Source organism: Leptonychotes weddellii, chromosome X, assembly GCF_054177405.1.
Source record: "Leptonychotes weddellii isolate Sample4059 chromosome X, ASM5417740v2, whole genome shotgun sequence".
NCBI lineage: Eukaryota > Metazoa > Chordata > Mammalia > Carnivora > Phocidae > Leptonychotes > Leptonychotes weddellii.
Genome location: NC_138385.1, coordinates 40,973,387 through 40,975,951, shown reverse-complemented (window position 1 = coordinate 40,975,951; position 2,565 = coordinate 40,973,387). Strand labels below are relative to the sequence as shown.

At 40.2% G+C, this 2,565-nt stretch overlaps 1 pseudogene; it reads left to right on the top strand.

Moving 5' to 3' along the window:
- Positions 1-947: 947 nt before the first annotated feature.
- Positions 948-2,278, top strand: LOC102748955 (kelch domain-containing protein 2 pseudogene; annotated as a pseudogene).
- The last annotated feature ends 287 nt before the right edge of the window (positions 2,279-2,565 follow it).

The following is a 2,565-nucleotide window of genomic DNA, read 5'->3' as shown; positions in this document are numbered from 1 at the left end:
GGGAATACATAGCCATCCAAGCCTCACTCAAAAAAATAGAAAAATCCCGAATTCACCAATTAACTCTACACCTTAAAGAACTAGAGAAAAAGCAACAAACGATGCTTAAGCCATGCATTAGAAGAGAAATAGTTAAGATTAGAGCAGAGATCAATGAATTTGAAACCAGAAACACAGTAGATCAGATCAGTGAAACTAGAAGTTGGTTCTTTGAAAGAATGAGTAAGATCAATAAAGCACTGGCCTGACTAATCACAAGAAAAGAGAAAGGACCCAAATTAATAAAATTATGAATGAAAGGGGAGAGATCACGATTAACACTAAGGAAATAGAAACAATTATTAGAAATTATTATCAACAACTATATGCCAAGAAACTGAGCAATCTGGATGAAATGGAGGCCTTCCTGGAAACCTATAAGTTACCAAGACTGAAACAGGAAGAAATTGACAACCTGAATAGGCCAATATCCAGTAACGAGATTGAAGCAGTGATCAAACACCTCCCAAAAAACAAGAGTCCAGGGCCTGATGGATTCCCTGGGGAATTCTACCAAACATTCAAAGAAGAAATTATACCTATTCTCCTCAAGCTGCTTCAAAAAATAGAAACAGAAGGAAAGCTTCCAGACTCATTCTATGAGGCCAGCATTACCTTAATCTCCAGATCAGGCAAAGACCCCATCAAAAAGGAGAATTTCAGACCGATATCCCTGATGAATAATCCTCAACAAAATCCTAGCTAATAGGATCCAACAATACATTAAAAGGATCATCCACCACGACCAAGTGCAATTTATCCCCGGGATGCAAGGGTGGTTCAACATTCGCAAATCAAGCCGCCGCCTTCTGCTCACCTCTCACCGCTGTGCATTTCTTCCTTTTCCTTTGTCTCTTCCCCCCCTTTCGGGTGCGAGGATTGTTGGTGAACAAAAATGCAGCCTCAAGATGGCTGATGGCAACGAGGATCTGCGGGCGGACGACTTGCTGGCACCAGCCTACAAGCTACATGGAGCTCGCCTGCCCCATGAGAGCAATGGCCACGTAGCCGTGGGCATCAGGCGCCACATGTTCCTCTGGGGTGGCTACAAGAGTAATCAAATCAGAGGATTATATGACTTTTATCTGCCTAGAGAAGAACTATGGATCTACAATATGGAGCCTGGAAGACGGAAAAAAGTTAACATGGAAGGAGATGTTCCTCCTTCCATGTCAGGAAGCTGTGCTGTGTGTGTAGACAGGGTGCTGTACTTGTTCGGAGGACACCATTCAAGAGGCAATACCAATAAGTTCTACATGCTGGATTCAAGGTCTACTGACAGAGTATTACAGTGGGAAAGGATTGATTGCCAAGGAATTCCTCCATCATCAAAGGACAAACTTGGTGTCTGGGTATATAAAAACAAGTTAATATTTTTTGGAGGTTATGGATATTTACCTGAAGATAAAGTATTGGGAACTTTTGAATTTGATGAAACATCTTTTTGGAATTCAAGCCACCCAAAAGGATGGAATGATCATGTACATATTTTAGACACTGAAACATTTATCTGGAGTCAGCCTATCACTACTGATGCTAGAATGAATGATTTTCACTATCTTAATCTGGACCAATGGGAGTGGAACGAATTAATTGCACAAGGCATATCCCCAGTTGGCCAATCTTGGTACTCACTAACACCAGTTTCTTCAGATCATCTCTTTCTCTTTGGAGGATTTACCACTGATAAACAGCCACTGAGTGATGCCTGGACTTACTGCATCAGTAAAAATGAATGGATACAGTTTAATCATCCCTATACTGAAAAACCAAAATTATGGCATACAGCTTGTGCCAGTGACAAAAGAGAAGTAATTGTGTTTGGTGGGTGCGCCAATAACTTTCTTGTCCATCGCAGAGCTGCACACAGTAATGAAATACTTATATTTTCAGTTCAACCAAAATCTCTTGTAAGGCTAAGCTTAGAAGCAGTCGTTTGCTTTAAAGAAATGTTAGCCAACTCGTGGAACTGCCTTTCAAAACACTTACTTCACAGTATTAATCAGAGGTTTGATAGTAACAACACTTCAGGATCTTAAGGCTTCATAGATAATGCCTCTGATCACCTTGCATGGACAGCAATTCTGTAAACATCAGAGAGTGGCATCGTTTGTATAATTATATGCATTGTTGTAGTTTGCAGCTTTTTGGTTTTAATGTGCATGTGAATGGCCTAGAGAACTTATTTTTGTGTCTAAAGTTTACAATAAATGTATTTAACACCCCCCCAAAAAAAATGTCTATGCTACCCAGAGTTATCTATACCTTCAATGCCATCCCGATCAAAATTCCAATGACATTTTTCAAAGTGCTGGAACAAACAATCCTAAAATTTGTATGGAATCAGAAAAGACTCCAAATCGCCAAGGAAATGTTGAAAAAGAAAAACAAACCTGGGGGCATCACGTTGCCTGATTTCAAGCTATATTACAAAGCAGTGATCCCCAAGACAGCATGGTACTGGCACAAAAACAGATATATAGTGCAATGGAACAGAACAGATGTGGACCCTCAACTCTATGGTCA